Source organism: Vombatus ursinus, unplaced genomic scaffold (assembly GCF_900497805.2).
Source record: "Vombatus ursinus unplaced genomic scaffold, bare-nosed wombat genome assembly UNPS02014816.1, whole genome shotgun sequence".
Taxonomy (NCBI): domain Eukaryota; kingdom Metazoa; phylum Chordata; class Mammalia; order Diprotodontia; family Vombatidae; genus Vombatus; species Vombatus ursinus.
The window spans coordinates 767073-786559 of NW_020954594.1; the positions used below are offsets into that span (position 1 = coordinate 767073).

General features: G+C 40.0%; 1 protein-coding gene across 9 annotated transcripts in view; it reads right to left on the reverse strand.

The window, feature by feature from the left end:
- The window catches only part of LOC114023019 (protein Aster-B), a 327519-nt gene that overhangs the window by 95724 nt on the left and 212308 nt on the right, over nucleotides 1–19487 (reverse strand). The gene's annotated exons all lie outside the window — the stretch shown is intronic.

The window sequence follows — 19487 nt, forward strand, 5'->3', positions numbered from 1 at the left end:
TTTTAGAGTGAAAGAAAGTAGAGACAGGATCCTATAGCCAAAAATTCTACCAGGTAAGTTGTCTCAAGAGGAATGGAATTTTCTCAAGAATAAAATTTTGATGATACAAAACACATTATTAAAAAGAAGGAAAAGGGAGAACTTGTCTAAAGAGAAAAATGTAACTACAAAAGGAATTAACTAACCAACTCATATTTCGCAAAGGTATGTACGGAAAATGGAAGCACAGGTAGGTAAGGGAGGATGAATATAAGCTTGCCAATACTACTGTAAGAACATCAGAAAACCTAAAACTCAGAGAGATAGAAAGGTTACAATAAATGCTAAGGCTAATAAAATGGACTTTTTTTAAAAGGAATTTTAGAGACAAGAGGAAAATGAAAGAAGATAAAACAAGAATGCAGCTCAGTATGAAGGGGTTAATAGTAACTGACAGAGAAAAGAAAGAACTACCCCATGTTATTCTATTCCTATTTTATCTACCAAAAAGAATGATCTTTAGCCTGGGAAGTACAGACCAAATATGATTTACAGGGAATTAAAACTCAAGAAAAGTAAAAAAGATGGTAAGATAGTTCTTTATAGTCCTCAACAAGTTCCAATCCCTAGGCCTTGATTAATTAGATCCCAGGGCCCTGAAGTATCTAACAAATATGACAAATGAAAAACTTTGGAGAAGGGGAGACGTGGTGTATTACTGGAGATAGGCAAATACTGTCCCACTCAGTTTTCAAAAAAGGGAATGGGATGAATTACACACACACACACACACACACACACACACAGAGCCACTGAACTACATTACAATTCCTAGAAAATTTCTAAAATGAGTCACTGAAGACAAAGTTTGTAAACATTTCAAGAATGAAGTGACAATTATGAACAGCCAACATGGGTTCATCAAAGATAGGTCATGCTGTAATAATCTCATTTCCCTTTTTTGGGCAGGATCACTGTAGACAAAGGCAAGGAGGTACAGTTTCGAGAGAGCTAGATTTGGAGTCAGAAGACCCGAGTTCAAATCCTGGCTCGATAAATGGCATTTACCACCTATATAAGCCCAGGCAACTTATTTAATTTAGATGAATCTTAGTCTCCCCAGTGGTGAAATGTAAGGATTGAGCTAAATCATCTCTAAAGTGTTTTTCAACTCTAAATCTGATTGCAAAATCAGAAGAATGCAGTACAAACAGTATATATGGATTTTAACAAAGTACTGTATTTACTAATTTTTTTTCATGACATCCTTGCAGATAGCTTAAAAAGTGAAGCTTAGATGAAAGTACAGTTCAATTGATTTGGAACTTCTGAATGACTAGACCCAATGAGCAGTGACATCTGTATCAATGTCATCCAAAAGCCCCAAGGCTCTATTAGGCCCAGCTCTATTCAACATCTTTATCAATGACTTGGATGAAGAGATAAATGATAAGCTTATCTGTTTACAGATAACATAAAGCTAACACACGTAAGGGCTCTCAGGTAAAAGAAGGATTAAACTTGTTCTGTCTAGCCCCAAGAACAGAACTAAAAGCAATTAGAAGTCACAAAAGAAATAAATGTAGGCTTGATGTAAGGGAAAACTACCTAAAATTTAGAACTATACAAAAGTGAAATGGGTTGCCTAGGAAAATAACATGTTCTCCCTTACTCAGGGTCTTCAATCAAAACCTGCATGACCACTTATCGGGGATGTTGGGCATACTAGGAGGATGGGGGGAGGATGTATTTTGGGTAATTCTGTTTCTAATTCCATTTCCATCTTCATTTTCTGTTTCTAATTCCATTTGCATTTCTATTTCTAACCTTAACCCTAATCCTTCTAATGGCCTCTCTGAAATTCTGTGATACTGTAATTCTGGATAATGGAATAGGGATCCAGGAAGATCATAACAAGCTAAAATAATGAGATGAATCTAAAATGATGAAATCTGATGGGGGCAAAAGTAAAGTAGTATCGTATTCTAAAATATCAATTTCACAAACATGAGATGGGAGTGGTTACAGACAGACAGCAATTCATGTGAAAGAGATCTGAGATTTACAGTGAACTGCAAATTTAATATTAACAGTGTGATGTAGCAGCTGAAAAAGCTGACGCAAACCTAGATGACTATAAGATAGTCTTGCCGTATTCTGGCTAGAGGATTGTGTTCGATATTGGGGACCGTATTTTAGAAAGAGCATTCACAGGGGCAGCTAGGTGTTGCAGTGGATAGAGCACAGGCCCTGGAGTCAGGAGGACCTGAATTCAAATCCAGCCTCAGATACATAATACTTCCTAGATGTGTGACTCTGGGCAAGTCACTTAACCCCAATTGCCTCACTGGAAAAAAAGAAAAGCATTCACAAATCGGTATGGGTCCAGAAGAGGTCAACCAAGATGATGAGCGTAGGAGACAATTTTATCAGGATGAGTTGAAGAAAATGAAGAGGAGAGGAGAAAGAGAAGAGGAACAGGGAAGTTGGAGAAGAGAAGATTTTGTAGGTACATGCCAGCAACCTTCAAGCATTTGAAGGGATATTACATGGAAGATGTATAAAACTTGTTCTTTTTGGTCTTAGAGGGCAGAATTAGGAACAATGGATGGAAACTGCAAAGAGACAGAGTTTTACTCAACAGAAATAATAATAATAATAAAATAATAATAGCCAGAATTTATACTGTATTTTAAGGTTTGAAAAGTGCTTTACAAATATTATCTCATTTTTTGAAAAATTCTCATAACACTAGAAAGACAGACCTGTACTAGCAAAATACCATGAGTGTGGCCAGGGTGGCGACTGGCTAACGGCAGAATGGAACTGCGGAGTTTTAAAACAAGGACAAGAATTTCATGAGAGCTAGGTGGCACAGTGGATAGTGCACTGGGCCTGGAGTCAGGAAGACCAAAGTTCAAATCCAGCTTCAGACACTTACCAGGCTAGGTGACCCTAAGAAAGTTACTTAACCCTGTTTGCCTCAGTTTCCTCATTTATATAATGAGCTGGAGAAGGAAATAGCAAATCACTCAGGTATCTTTGCCAGGAAAACCCCAAATGGGGTCATGAAGAGTTGGATACAACTGAACAACAACCAGTGGAGGTACTTTAACCTGCCTATAGCTGTATAAATATCAGAAATGAGGGACTAGCTGTGAGAAGCAATTTGTTCCTTTTCCTCATCCTTCTTGAGGTCTGGGTCACCCCATCATCTCCTCTACTTCCCCCTCCTTTCCCCTCCCCCACCCCCCATCAAAGAAGGAATCTTCTCACCTAGTAGCCTGAAGAGCTCAGCGCCAGGGAAGCACCTCTGTCAATAAGAGCACTGGCCTATGAGTCGGGGTCTCTGAGTTTGAGACTCAGTCCTATAAATATCCAAATAGCTTTGTAACTTTTGACAAGACATGGGACACCTTTCTGGGCCTCAGTTCCCTCATCCGTCAAACGAACAAAATGCCTAGCCCACCTACCTCACAGGGTTGTATGAAATTAAGCATATAAAAGTGCTTTGAAAAATTCTAAGTGCTAGACAACTATGGGATACTGATAGGGACTGAGCCTATGATTTCATTAGTATTGGATAGCCTCAGGTGAGGCAACTCTACCATTCTAGGTCAGCACTTGCCTTGGGTCATGCTGGTATGTTAAAGGCAAGACTTTAACCCAGGTCTCCTTAGCTTCAAGGTCAGCTCTAGATGGTACACCAAGCTGCTTCTCAGATAAATGCAAGCTATTATAATCAATAATACTACTGGAGGGTAAAGTGCTGGGAATACAGAAGTGGGGGCTCAGCGATATAGTCCTATCCTGGAATTTCTGGGCAGGGCAGTGCCCCAGGGAATCTAGGGCAGATGGCCATCCTGTGGTCCCCACCCCCTTGTCTACCTCATGACATTAAGAGCTAATGAGCTCCCCTCCAAGCTGTCTCTTTGCAAAGGTAGCTGACCTTTTCTTAATCCTGGATTATGGTCTTAAAGTGGGGAAGCCTGCTTGCTGGGTGCCCCAGTTACAAAGTTGACACGTTGTTCTTCTAGAGAGCACCAAGGCTCCTCTCCTCATCCCTCTTGAGGCCTGGGACACTTGATCATCCCCTCTATGTCACCCCTCCTTCCCTACCCCCCCACCCCCACAACAAAGAAGGGAAGGAAGAACAGCACATACCGGGGGAAATACCTCTGTCAGGCTCCAAGCTTGCAATCAGAAAGGGGAATCAGCAAAAGACTGGGCAGTGGCATCCACCTCAAACCAAGCTCTCAGTTCAAGTCTTAGAGAGGAGATTGGAACCTAGCTCTACCCACTTGTCTCAGAGAGGCCAGGCAGAGCATAGGGACGGACCACGGAGTGCCCACCTAGGGTCCCTAGGGCCTGGAGGCAAGGATGTATTCCAACTGAGTGCACAAAGAAACCAGGGGCTAATTCTCAATCGTTGCATCTGAGCAAAAGCCTACACTTATTCCTTCTGAGATGCTCTCCAGCCTGGAGTGCTTCATTCTTCCAAGAAGGGGAGGCAGTAGTAACACTCTGACCACCTAGAAACTCTGCTTACCAGCTTTGCTGACCTGCAACTAATTAATTAGTCACATGATCTTGGGCAAATCGTTTAAGGGACAAATCCTGGCAGACTAACTTCATTTCCTTTTTTTTTTTTTAAGAGTAACTGTCAAACACCTTGCTCGAATCCAGACATACACCATGGACACTTTGCCTAATCTGCCAATCTGGTGGACATGTACTACATTTATGCAAGTCCACTAGACCACCATTCTGGGAAAATGTCATGGTCATGGTTTATCTGGATTTCAGCAAGTCACCCATGAAATCCTTAAAAACAAGAGTAATAGTCATCACTAAAATGTTTATGGCACTTCAAGGTGTACAGAGTGCTTCACAAACATTATTTCATAGTCACAACAACTCTAGAGAGGGCAGTACTACAAATATTTTCCCCATTTTCCAGATGCAAAAACTTAGGGCAAGGGAGGTTAAAGGACTTGTCCATGGTCACATAGCTGTTAAGTACTGGAAACAGGAGATTTCGGGGTAGGTCTCTTCTGACTTCACAACATTCTTTTTTTTCCCCATTTATTAGTATTTTATTTTTTTCTAATTACACGTAAAGATACATTTTCAACATTCACTTTTGTAAGATTTTGAGTTCCAAATTTTTTTCTCCCTCCTTCCCTCCCCTCCTCCCTCCCCAAGACAGCAAGCAAACTGATATAGGCTATACATGTACAATCATATTAAACATATTTCCACATTAGTCATGTTGTGAAAGAAGAATCAGAACAAGAGAGAAAAACCATGAGAAAGAAAAAAACAAAAGAGAAAATAGTATGCTTAAATCTGCATTCAAACTCCATAGTTCTTTATCTGGATGTGGCTAGCATTTTCCATCTTAGATTATTGAGAAGGTCTATCAAAGTTGGTCATTACACAGTGTTGCTGTTACTGTGCACAATGCTTTTCTGGTTCTGTTAACTTCATTCAGCATCAATTCATGTAAGTCTTTCCAGGTTTTTCTGAAATCCGCCTGTTCATTACTTCTTATAGCACAATAGTATTCCATTACATTCATATGCCACAATTTGTTCAGTCATCCCCAACTGATGGGCATCCCCTCAGTTTCTAATTTTTTGCCACCACAAAAAGAGTTGATCTAAATATTTTTTTTTTTTATATGGACTTCACAACATTCTTACACTGTACAGCACTATCCCTGTGGGGCATGCTGAAAAGATGCAGACAAGGTGGTAGATAGAATAGTTTGGAGCTACTTTACTCAAAGAATGTTAATAGATTACTGTCATTACTGAAGGAGGTCTTTAACAAAGGGCCAGAGAATGCTGGTCTGTTCAATATTTCTATCAATGAGTCAATCAATAAATACTTACTAAGTACCTACTATGCAACAGAAATTGTGCTAAGTGCTAGGGATAAAAAAAGAAAGGTAAAAGATAGTCCCTAGTCTCAAGGACAAAGACAGTCCGCACTCTGAATTGAATGGGGGAGATAACATACAAAATAAACATACAAAACACTATATCAACAAGGTATACACAGGATAAACTGGAGATGATCAATAGATCAATAGAAGGCACTAGAATTGATGGTGATGAGGAAAGATTTCTTGTAGAAGGCTGAATTGAAGTTGAGGCCTGAAAGGAGTCAGGAAAACCAAGAGACAAAGAGGCCAATGCCACAAGATCAGAGAATGGGAGGAAAGAGGGGACTGAGTTGGGCATAAAGTATAACAAGACTGGAATGGAGGTGGAGGGCAGTTTATGAAGAACTTTGAATGCCAGAGGATTTTCTATTTGATCCTGCAAGAGGCTAAGCCACTATGCCAGTCTTAGGAAGCAGTGGGGAAAGCTGCCTTCCACAAAACTCCTCCAAATAGACCTAGAAAATGTATCCAACCGAATCCTGATGGGGAAATTGAAAAAAAGTTACAGTGAGTCATACAGTGCCTGGCATATAGTAAGCACTTAATAAATGTTTCTAAATTGACTGATTATCCAGCCCAGTTTGGCACAGGGAGACACACAGGGAAGTCTGTGGACACTGGAGTCTGGGTCACACCAGTAGCATACCCTGTGCAGAGCACTCCAGCACCCAGGGCAAGGGGAAGTCCCAGAACCTTACTGGGGTGCCACCATATGGAGCACTGGGCCAAGGAAGGATTAGAAACTCACCTCCAAGGTCTAGTACAGTCTACAGCAGGACAGGAATCTCAGACCAATGGAAAAGCTACAATTTCACTGCTCTGAGCAAGCAGGGTTTTCCAGTCGGCTAACAGAAGAATCTATTCTTGCTTAGACCCAAACCCAGGTCAAGAACTTGCAGAGTTCAGACCAGGGGAAGCAATCAGACTTTGCCCTGGATCACACCACTTTGGGAGCATTGAAAGCTTGCAAGTCCCCAGCCTGTCCTTGAGATTTCCCACAACACCTACTATCCCCAAGAAAGCAGCAACAGCATCAGCCCAGATCTTCCCTTGATAAGTACTACAGAGCCCAGCCCTAACATCAAGTCCGAAGTTAGGAAACAGGCTGGAAGAATGGGTAAACAAAAAAAGAACCCCACTATAATGAGCAATTAGGGAGGTAGGGGGACTCAAGACACAAACCCAGAAGAAATGATTAACTCCAAAATTCTATACATATTGTCTCAGAGAAAAACACAGCCTGAACACAAGCTCAAGTAGAATTACTGGAATAGATAAGAAGTTTAAAAAAGAGTTAAAAATATTTTTACAAATGGAATTAAAGCACTTGAGGGGAAAATTGGAAAAGAAATGAGAGATATGAAAGAACTCAGAAGAGAATTAGTAGCTTGGCACAAGAGGTCCAAAACCTTGCTCAAGCAACAAACTTCCTAAAAATTCAAATGGACCAAATAGAAGCCAATGATTCCATAAGGCAAGGAAAAATACCGCAAGAAAGTCAAAAGGCAAAAAAATAGGAGAAAATGTAAGATATTCATAGCAAAAACAACCAACCTGGAAAATAGATCAAAGAGAAAAAAAAATGTAAGAATCATTAGAGTATATCAGGCCTGCATAACAACATATGGCCCGCAGGCCACTTGCATCCCACCAAAGGATTTTGGGTGGCCTGTGAAAAACGTAGAGGATGTAAAAGAAAGTAAAGATGTAACGAGTGCTTTGTCCATGTCCTGCTTAACCTGCCTCCCACTAGTCACTATTGTGCCCGTCTTTGGCCATGAGTTACCTCTGTGCACTCTCTCCTGTTTGTCACATGACCCGAGGCCACCAACCAGCCAACATCAATCTGTCTCTAATCTGAGAGGAGAGAGAGTAGTATCTTTTCACTGTGTTTTCAGTCATTACTAAATGTGAACAGTAAGAAAACCTGAAAAATGTATTAAAACTTGTACCACTTAGCAAAATAACTTTTTAAACATTAATGTGATTTCATGATAAATAAAAATCTTTAAGAAGTTTAATTAATTGAAATTTCCCTTTTTTAATATGGTTTATTTGCAAAATAGTTTAATCATTAATTGTACCTTTACTTGGAAAATGAGCCACTAAAAACCTATCTGCAGCCCAAAGAAGTTTAGCCTATTTTAATTTTGACCCCTACCTACTGCCAAGTTATGTAGGTCTGGACTATATGAATGTCATAACTGAAAAAAACAAAACTAAACCTGGACATCATATTAAAATAAAACTGCCCAAATCTCTTAGAAACAGGGGTCACTTCCACTTCCACTGGTCACTTCCTCGAAGAAACCCCAAAACAAAAACTCCCAGGAACATCATGGCCAAAATTCAAAGTTTCCCGGTCAAAGAAAAAATATTGCAAGCAGTCAAAAAGCAAGAATTCAGTTACCGAGCAGCCACAGTAAGAATCACACATGCTTTAGTAGCCACCACTCTAAACAAGAGGAGAACTTGGAATATGATATTCCAAAAAAGGAAAAGAGTATGGGCTTATAGCCAAGAGTAACTTACCCAGCAAAACTGAGTATAATGCCACAGGGGAAAAAACAGATCTTTAATAAAACAGAGGACTTCCAAGCATTCCTGATGAAAAGACTAGAGCTGCAGAGAAATTTTAAAGTTCAAACACAGGAGTGAAGAGTAACATAAAAAGGTAAATATGAATGAACAATGATAATGGATTAAATAAGAATAAACTGCTTACATTCAAATGAGGAGTTGTGTCTCCTCTGATCCCTATCATCATCAGAGTTCATAGAGATAGTCCAATTAGAGAAGGCCTTGGGAGTGGTTCTGTTATGTCTTGATAATCTTAAGGAAAAAATGGAAAAAGAAAGGAAGAGGAATATAGTGGAGGGAACAGAAAAGAAGGTTAAAGAAAATTCTTTCACATGAGAGTGGCACAAGTAGATATCTATACAAACAAGGAAGAGGGATGGAAGGGAAGCTGCTAACATTTGAACCTCATTCTTATCTGAACTGGTCAAGAGAAGGAAGAAGACAGATGGATAAAGAAATATAATTCAATCGACAGTGAAACAGAAGGGGGAAGGGAGAAGAGGAAGGGAGAATTGGAGGAGAGATTAAGGCAAAGATTAGCCTTAAGCAAATCAAACTCTAAGGCTGTACAAAAATACTTACATCTCTTGAGTTGGCAAAGAAGGAGAATCTGAGGGGGTGCCCACAAACTGGAGAATGGATAAATAAGTTATGATATATAAATGAATATTATTGTGTTAAACTCTGATCAATATAATGACCAGCCAGGATCCCAGAGGATTGAGAAAAAGCCATTAGAACTGGCAATTAAAAGATATTAACTTTGGAGAGAACAGTCTGCTGAATGATAAGCACAGATACTAGACTATAGAGAAGATGTGAGAAGGAAGGAAGCAGAGCCACCTGTTGTAGATGGTCTTTTCAGGGATGTCAGCCACAAAAGAGAAGAGAGATAGAGGACAATAGCTACCAGGAATGGAAGAATCAAGGGAAGAGTTTTTGAGGATAGAGGAGAATGAGTGTGTTTGTAGACAGTAGAAAAGCAGCCAGCTGACAGGAGACCAAAGATTAGGGTGAGTGGGGATGATAGAGGAGGCAATCTGCTAGAGTAGTCAGGATGAAATGAGATCACTTACGTACCTACAGGGAGCTTGCCTTGGCAAGGAGAAGGGCCACCTCTTCCTGTGAGGTAGGAGTGAAGGACAAGATTGTTTCAGAAGGCATCTTAGTGATATGAGATGAAGATAAGGCGATAAAAGGAAGCTTTCAGGGAATAACCTCAGTTTTTTTCAGTGAAATAGGAGGCAAGGTTCTCATCTGAGATGGCGGGGAGAGTAAACCTCAAAGCAAGAAATCACTGAATGATGGTGGCAGGGAATAGTTTGGAAGTGGTAATGGGGAGCAAAAAATATTCAAGCTTCCTCACCTCAGGGAATGAGTAAAAGAGCAAGAACTTCATAGGGAGGGAGGAAAATCTCAGTGAAAGCCAGCAAATGGAAGGAGTTGGAAAAGAAAAAATTTAATATGAAAGCAAGTTTGTTACCTATAGATCAGGCATTCTAGAGAGAACAGTGGAAGGGGGAGGGTGGCTTTAGAATGAGGGATTAAGGAGGTGGGGTTGGGTTGATAGGAATGGAGATAGGACTAAGGGAGTGGGGTAGTCAGAGAAAGAATGAGGTTTGAATAATGCCAGCATGATAACTACCTCAGCTTCACAATCACTGGAGTGGGAAGGGTATGACCAGGCCGGAGTTTGTTAACCATTAAGAAATGAGTTCTGGTAGGTTATCTAAATTCCTAGGGATTAAGAATGACTGTCTTCTCTGGGTGTCAGGAAATTAGGTGTTACAAGAGTTGTTAGAAATTTCTCTCTCATGAAATTGTTTTGAATGTACTTGGCATTTATTTACTCATCCACATGTCCTCTAATGGAACATAACAACCTTGAGAGCCAGGACTGTTATATTTTGGCCTTTGTCTCCACATCCCCTAGCTCTTGTGCATAGAAGGCATATAATGAATAAGTGTTTGATGAATTGACTCTGTAAACTGATGGTGCTGGAGTAAATGACATCTAAGGACTCTTTCAACTCTGAATCTATTACTTACATGAAGTTAGAGATCCTAGACCTATCTAATTTCCCAGATGGCACAAAGTTGTGAGGAATAGCTAACATGGACAAAAGAGTAAAAATCACAGAATCTCTCAGGTTGGAAACAGGGAGTTGAAGCTAACAAGATTAAGTGTAATAGCTAAATGGAAGATCTGCAGTGAGGAGGACTCAGCCATGCTTGAGCTGAGCCTCTTTCAACCCTCAACTGTAAGTTGCTGAAATGGTGTGGGTCTAAGGTTAATGCACGGTATTTTTTCAATATGAAATGTCAACTTTTTGGGGGAGTCTAATGAATATAAAGGACTATTTGGTTGTTGTATGTTTCCTACAGAGGCAGCATGGCACAGTGAATAAAATGCTGGCCTTGAAGTCAAGAAGAACTCTGACATGCAGGGGCTGTTTGACTCTGGGCAAGCCCCTTAACCTTTCAGTATTCTAGACCAGAACTGTCAAACTCATTGACCCAAGTGGGGCCAGAACCAGATCAAAACGTAATAGAGAAATGTTTAACAAAATAAATAAAAATGTAAGTGGACCATTCTGCAGACCTCTACATAAAGCAATTTTTACATGGGGAAGGAAGGGAAAGAGTGGAGAGAGGGGGCCAGACACAGTTCAATGAGCCCCCCTGGTGGGGCTCTGGACTGAGGCAAGAGCAGGAAGAACAAACGGCTGGAAGGGAGAGGAAGGAAGGACATGCAGGAAGCAGACATGTGGAGGCTAGACATGGGCACAGACAGGAGCGGAGAGGTGACACGCAGGGGCCTGGGACAGATACTCCATACCAGAGCACCAAGGGATGGAAGACACAAGGAGACCAAAAATGCAAGCCGCCGAGCAGGGAAAAGGTCTCCTCTCTCCTCACTAGAGGTCTCAAGCCAAGCCCCATTTTTACTTTCACTTGAAGGGGTTTTTTCAGAGGGATTTTGGGAAGTGTTTGTTTGTCTGTCTGTTTGGTTTTTTTGCTGGGGGAGTGGGGTGGGAGACTGCCAAGGGACAGGAGCAAAGAGAGAGTACAGTACAGTAAAGTTAAGATAGGTGGTTTTGGGGACTGCAGATTTCTTCCAGAATTCTTAATGTAAAGTCAAATTTGCATAATAAGAATTTACATAAAGCTGAGAACTTTATCATAGATAATGTTAATTTGTAAGTTTCTTAAGTCAACATGTGGCTGGCAGGGATCCATTTCTTTGAGTATGACCCCACTACTCCTGGCACCTTTAAGACTATAAGTTACATACAACATGCTGATTTGATCCACCTTGGTAAAAGGAGTTTGCTCACTCAAAAGTTACCCATACCAATGAAATTACAGGTCCAGAGATTTCAAAATATATTACAAAATAAACTATACTACAAAGCAGTAATTATTAAAACAACTGGGGACCAGTTTAAAAATAGAGAGGCTGATCAACGGAATAGATTAGATACACAACATACAAAAACCAACACGAAGGCATAGTGACTTATAAACCCAAAGACACCAGTTACTAGATAAGGACTCATTACTGACAAAAACTGCTGGAAAACTGGAAAGCAGTTTGGCAGAAATTAGGTATTTCCCAATATCTGACACTAATATACATATGTGTGTATGTATATAAATATATGAACATAAATTTCAAATGGATATATGACTTAACAGACAGTAAAAGGAACATTATAAACAACTTAAAGGAACAAGGAAGAAACTAAGGATCAGATCTATGGAAGGCAGAAAGTTCATGACTAAAACAGAGAGGATCACCAAAGATAAAATACACAATTTGATTACATAAGATTTAAAACATTTTGATAGAAATAAAGCTAATGCATTTAAAATTAAAAAGGAAACAGGTAACTTAGGAAAAAAAATCTTTACATTAGGTTTCTCTGAAAAAGATCTCATATCTAAGATACATAAGGAAATTTATAAGACTAAGAGCCGTTCCCCAGCAAAGAAATTGTTAAAGATGGCACAGTGGATAGAGTGCCAGGCCTGGAGTCAAGACGACCTGAGTTCAAATCCAGCCAAAGAAACTTACCAGATATGTGACCCTGGGCAAGTTACCCTGTGTGACCCTGTTTGCCTCGGTTTCCTCATCTATAAAACGAGCTGGAGAAGGAAAGGGAAACTATTCCGGCATCTTTGCAAAGAAAACCCTAAACAGGATCACAAAGAGTCAGACACAACTAAACAACAACAACAACAACAACAACAGCAACAGGAAGAGGAATTTTTCAAAAGAAGAAATCCAAGCTAACAATAACCATATGGAAAAAATGCTTCGAATAACTAATAACCAGAGAAATTAAAGCAACTCTGAGACTCTACCTCAAACACGCCAGAAAAACAAAAATGTCAAAAGAGGAAAATTGCAAATGCTACAGGAAGACACACTAATATACTACTGATGAAACTGAAGACTGGTCCAGCCCCTCTAAAAAGCAACCGGGAACTATATCCCTAACGTCACTAAACAGTGCCTGACTTTGGGCCTAGTAATACCACTATTCTACATACCCCCAAAGATCAAAAAAGAAGAAAAGGGCCCGTATATACAAAACCATTTTTCCTACCTCTTTTTATAGTAGTCTCAAACTGGAAACTAACAGCTAATAGCTAGCATTTATATACTGCTTTATGGTTTGCAAAGTGTTTTATGTATGTTAACTAATTTGATCCTCTACTAAACTAAGGGAATTGCCCACACAAATTACGGTATACACATGTAATAGATTATTATTGTGCCATAAGAAATACAGAGTTTCAGATAAAAAACGGGAAGACCTGTATGCAGTGAAGCAGTGAAGTGAACACAACTAGGAAAAGAATTTACACAATGACAAAATTATAAAGAAAAGTAATTTTGAAAGGCTGTAGGACTCTGATCCTTGTAATGATAAAATTCACCCCTGCCAAAGAGGTGATGGACTTAAAATGAGGAATGAGACGTATTTTGGACATGGCCAAAGTGGGTATTTGTTTTGCTGCACTATGCATATTTGTCACCATTGTTTTCCTTTTTATTTTAATTGTTCAGTTGGGCAGAGAAAATAGGCAGCATAAATAATAATACTTGTAAAAATAAAATTTTCAGAATAAGAAATCACAGGTCTAGCCTATTCCTACTTATTTAGGTTTCCTGTGTTTGTTTATATGAGCCTGTGAGTTCTTTGCATAAAATCTAATGCATTTTCTCTGGTGGAAGAAATACAAAACTCCCTCATGCCTGACTTTTTAAAAAAGATTAAATGTAAGAGGGATGAATGAAAAATCCTTCACTTGGGTTTAAGGAACAAGTATATAAGTACAAGATGGTAGAGGTCTAGTTTGAAAACAGTTGATATAAATAAAACGTAAGTTTTCTAGGGGTATGGTGCTAAATATTTAACAACTGGCTATCTGAGAAAAAAATGTGCCATGATCACACTTTTAAGTTTAATCTGTATTATTAACTTTCTCTCCATTACTTTCTTAAGTCTAGACAACAAATCAAGCCCTGATTTATAGCATTTGTCAGTTTTCTAAAGGTAAATACACTGAAAATTTAACAATCAGCTCTAGACCTGGTTCCAAGGGCACTAGCAACACCCCATAATTAACTTGGTGTGACAACCAAAAAATATGACCTGGGGCTGAGTTAGTAGATACATGTATAGTGTCCATTGGTAGAAGAGATAATCACACTGCATTTTGTGTTGGTCAGATTATACTTGAAATAGTGTTCAGGGCACTAAATTAGAAATTAAGGCATCAAGGAGCTTACATGTACGTATGATATACATGAGTATATAAATACAAAGTACTACAAAGTAATTTCAGAAGGGCAAACAAGAAAGAAGGGACTCAAAATCATGTTAACTTGTAATTATTTAGCCTAAAGAAGAAACATCATAAAAAGACAGGGGCAGGAAAATGATTGTTCAAGTCATTTTTCAGTCATGTCCAACTCCATGACCCTATTTGGGATTTTCTTGGCAAAGATACAGGAGTGCTTTGTTATTTTCTTCTCTAGTTCATTTTCAGATGAGGGAACTGAGGCAAACAGTTAAGTGACTTGCTCAGGGTCACCCAGCTAGTAAGGGTCTAAAGCCAGATTTGAACTCAGGAAAATGAGTCCTCCAGACCAAGCCTGGCATTCTATCCACTGTATCACCTAGCTCTCCCCAGAATAGCTATTTTCAATTATTTGAAGGGTCTTTATTTGGAGCCTCCATTTAAGGAGAGAACCCAGGTCTCACCCCCAACTCACGTCTCATTCCTCTCTAGATAGCATTCTCTACTTCCTCTACTGTGCTCTAACTCTTCATCTTTCATTGGCTGCTCCTCCCAGAACATCCACTGAAGGGGGGTGCCCAGGCCAGTCTAGTCTTATTCATTCCATACTGTTCTCTTGAATCTTTCTACTTTTGTCTACCTTCTCCCTATCCCCTTCCAACTTTCTTTTATGTGTTATCTTTCCTCCGTTAGAATGTATGCTTCTTGAGGGCAGGACCTATCTTTCTTTCACCTTGTATTTGTATTCCCAGAGCTTAGCACAAATCCTGGCACACAGTTGGTGCTTAATAAATGCTGGTTGACTGATTATCATAGATGAGAAATTGGATTTATTCTGCATTGTTCTACTGGGCAAAAGTAGCACCGATGGGTTGAAGTTACACGCAGAATGACCACTTGTTAAGAATGTTGTAGATGGGATTTACTTTTGGGATAAGGATTGGACTAGATCCTGACAACTCAGTGAACCATAGAAATAATGTCATGATTCCATGTTTCCTCATCAGTAAATGTAAAAAGCTAAAATAGATAACTTATTTTTTTCTCCACCCCTCAGAACATACTTGGAATGAACTTTTTTTTTTAAAAGCATTCATCTTACAAATTGCTTTGTAATCCAAATATACAATTGCTTGTAAAAACAGTTTAGGTAAAAAAAAAGTGTAAAAAGACTAAATAACAAAATCAGTACATGTTCCATATACCTTCAACTTTACACTTTTCTGACTTCATAGATACCACTGTTCCTTCAGTTTCTCTGCTGGCTGAAAAGAAATACTCTTTCTGCCAGGTTTCATTTTCCCACCCTCTAATACCATTTAGGATTTGTCCTTTAAAATCCCAAACACAGATATATCTCATTTTTCTAATATGGAACATATAATTTCTGCTGGTACTTTGTTTGAATGAAGCTAGCATTTTAGAACTGTCTCCTGGGGCAAGTAGGTGGCACAGTGGCTAGAGCGCCAGCCCTGGAGTCAGGAAGATCTGCAAATCACTTCACACCAATAGGAAGAAAAGGAAGGAGAAGGGGAAGAAGAGGAGGAAGAGGAAGAAGAGGAAGAGGAAGAAGGAGAAGGAGGAAGGTTGTTTTTTTCTTCCTGGAAGAATTTTATTTTTCCTCTTTGCCATTTTTGTTTATTTCCCTGTCTGAACCACTCTAAGATGAGCTTGAAGACATAAACTCCTTTGATTTGGGCATCACTCCATCCCTGCAGCCACACATTCTGCTGCTTGCTGGGGAATATGATTAGATCGTTGCTAAGGTCCTTTCCAATTCTACCATTCTATGCATCTAGGAAGGCAGGGACTGTCTTTGAGTCTCTAGATTTACTTGGCCTTCTCCAAGCTTGCTTAAGCCGGGAGAGGTATGTGTGACATAAGAATTATTGATCTATTGGTACAGTGTTCATTTATCTTTTGCATATCAATTTATCCCAGAAATTCAGAACTGAAAGAAATCTTTGAGGTCATCTAGTCCATCTTGTCACCAAATCATAATAAATATCAAATGGTCAACCAGCTTCTGCCTGAAGGCCCCCAGTGATAAACACATTTGGAAAAAGTCAGGGATTCAGTTTGCTCAAATTTTATACATAATAAAGGACCACTCCAATTAAATATTTAATGTATGTTTCTTGAGGGAAATGTGACAATGCAGCCTAATGTTAGAGAAAGTTACTGAAGTGCAATAACTCTTAGCTAGAGCGATAAAATGAACGTTGGACTGGAAATCCTAAGAGCTGGGTCTTACCCTGTCTCAGCCACTAACCAGCAATGTAACGTTAAGTAAGTCATCTCCCCAAGAAAAAGACCACACTTCTAAATCACCCTGACTGATTCAAGAGGGTCAAATTTGCTTCCCAGTTCTTCCACTAAGTATCCTGGACAAGCCTCTTGACCTCTACGGGACTCTGCTTTTGCACATTTCTGCACTGCACTTTTCACTAGCACTGAAGACCAGAAAGGATTAGCTCTAGGACGAATGAAACAAATCAGGGCAGACAGGGAGCCATTTAACCACAGCCCATCAATGTCAATTATCTAGGTCTATGCCTCCTTCCAAGGCCTGCTATCTTTCTACCTTGCATCCTGTGACTAAAACAAATGAGTGCAGAAAAGGAAAGCCCTTGGCCTCCAACTATCTCTATCTTCTACTTTCCATCTCTGTGTTTCCTGTCTCATCAGAGGAGAAATGCCAGGAAGGAGCCCATGCTGTATCAAGATGCCCAGAAAGAAGGGCTTGTCATGGACCCAAATCTACTTGATTCTTCTAGACTGTCTGGTGGGGTTGGAGCAGAGAAAAGAGATAGGGAGGGAATAGAGGAGAACAATAGAAATCCAATTAGGAAAGCAATAGTGGAATGGGCAGCCAGGGTCTCAGGGTTCTGCTGGAAATAAATCCATTCAGCTCTATTCCTATGATGCCCTAGAATAATCAGATAGCTACTTCCCCCTTCCCCATCACACTTAACAAAGTCTAACTCCCATCAGAAAGAATCAGACCTTTTACTGAAGCAGCTAGATGGTGCAATGAGGGCCAGGCCTCGAGTTTGGCCTCAGACGCTACTTGTGTGACCCCAGGCAAGTCACTTAACTGCTGTTTGCCTCAGTTTCCTCATCTCTAAAATGGGGATAATAATTACACTTACCCTCCCAGGATTGCCATGAGCATCAAATCAGATAATAATTGTAAAGCATTTAGCACTGTACCTGGCATATAGTAAGCACTATATAAATGTTAGCTATCATTATTACTAGGCAGCTAAGTGGTATGGAGGCTAGATCACTGAGTCTGGAATCAAAAAGTCCTGAGTTCAAATACAGCCTTGGGCACTTACTAGCTGTGTGACTTTAGGCAAGTCATTTAGTCTCTGTCTGCTTTAGTTTCTGCAACTGTAAAATAGGGGTAATAATAACAACTACCTCTCAGGGTTATTGTGAGAATCAAATAAGTTAATATTTATAAGCTCTTAGCACAGAGTCTGCCTCATAAGAGTCACTTAACAAATGCTTGTTCTCTTCCTTACCTCATTCTTCTTCTCTCCCATATCATATTGAGCATATAGTTAGTCTGCCAAAGGCAGCGCGGGCTCCCAAGAATGCATGAAGCAGGATGAACAATGATATAGGAATTTCAAAGCCCATGGGTAGAAAGTCTTCAAACCTCTTATTTATGTGAGACTGCCTCATGTTCACATCTTACTTTCATTTGTGTTTTGGGAGATGTAGTTCAAGTACTCAAAGGTCAGGGACTACATATAAACTCAAGCTCAGGATGAGTGAGATTCAGCTGCTTGGGCAAGGCAAGGCTGCTGGTCAGGACACATCAAGAGTACCAGCCACAAACAGAAGCCACATTTTAGATGGGCCCAGGACAAATGAGAAGTATACAGGGCAAGGCAACCAGAATGGCGAGGATATTGTATGAAGCATCATATAAAAATACCAGCAAGAAAACTGGCCATGTTTAACATGGAGGAGGTGAAGTAATGTGTCTTCAGCCAGAAAGGCAGTCTCCAGCCAGATTAGGAAAGGCTTCAAATGCCCAACAGTGGAGTTGGGTATTTTTCTCTCAAAAAAAAAAAAGAAAGAAAGAAAAAAGAAAGAAAAAGAGGAGCCATTGAAGTTTCTTGAGAAATAACACAGTCAGACTTGTGCCTCAGAAATATCAAGGGACTTTAGGAGTCATTTAGGCCAACCTTGTATCCCATGTAGGAATCTCTTCTAGAAAAATAGTCCTCAAAACAGGCAACAATAGGAGAAATGAAGAGAAGCCAGGCAGTAAGCCATCGGGAAAAGAGAATTCAGAATCAGAGAGCCTGGATTAGCATCTCAGCTCTGCTATTTCCTACCTCTGAGACACCAGGTGACTCACTTCATTTGTCTGAGTCCAATCGTCTTCTTTATAAAACAAGGTTAGATAAGATGATGTCTCAGTTCTCTTCTAGCTCTAAACCTGTGATCCTCTGAAATGGTCTTTGAGTCATCCATTTTCTTGATTTGGGGGCTAATTAGATAGGCCTTCATGACCTCCAAACTAGTGTGGTGGACAGCCACCCATCAGACCTCTTGAATCTAAGAGTATCTAGTCTTACACGGAAATCTGGCTTTGGATGACCCACAAGGCCCCAGAGGAGGCCTGAAATGTCAAAGGTCTTCATCCCAATGACCAGAATGACCTCATGAGGCCTTCCTGAAAAATCTCTATTAATACAAATATGTTCAAGTGGGCCTCAAGTGGAGGCTGAGTAAGAACTCCTCCCCCACTACCAGCATTCACTGTGTGTTGACATTTGTAAACAAAGCAGGAATGGTCAGAGTAAATTGCTCTGGACTGACAGCTCTTTTTTTTCTCCCCCAAAGAGACAAGCTACTTACTTACTGGAGCCAGTTACCAACAGCTTCTACAAAGCAGGAGGCTTCCTGAGATTCACGTGGCAGTGACTAGGTCTCCTAGTACTATCTACTGTCACCCTGGTAGCTCCCTCAGGTGGGAGTTGGCTCTAGCTTCCCTGGCTCCAGCAAGCTGGACAGAGTCGCACACTCCACATAAGCCTGGTTCACTTTTGATGATGTAAGAAGCACCCCCACCCCACCCCTCACCCCACACCTTCTGCCTTGTCCCATAAGAAATTAAAAAAAAAAAAAAAAAAAAAAAACA